Here is a 377-nt window from a genome sequence, read left to right as displayed (position 1 = left end):
ATACATATTTCATCTGGGTTAGTCGGTATGTGCTGCATGCAAGTAATGAGAGATAGAAAGATACCCGTACTCTTTCTTCGATGGTTTGTGCGAGGAAGCTAAAGGCGACGATGTAAATCTAAAGAAGTTTCGATAGAAGAGGCCATGCCTGAGTGGAAGGGCATGGCGAAGCGAAGCTGTGTAGACACGTGTGGGTTGGAGTGTATATACACCCGAAAAAGTGACATACCTGATTGACTGAGTGGCTAGCTAAGTAGCTAGCCTCAAGGGCTTGGTTCTTCTTTTCTGTCCCTCTCTTTTCTCGCTTTAAAAAGATTCGCGACTGTATAGAGTGTAGAGAAAGATATGTCTCCTTCTCTTTTCTTTCTCTTTTCTTT

Source organism: Cystoisospora suis, assembly GCF_002600585.1.
Source record: "Cystoisospora suis strain Wien I chromosome Unknown contig_11924, whole genome shotgun sequence".
NCBI classification, from domain to species: Eukaryota; Apicomplexa; class Conoidasida; order Eucoccidiorida; family Sarcocystidae; genus Cystoisospora; species Cystoisospora suis.
Note: the sequence above shows the minus strand (reverse complement) of the source record.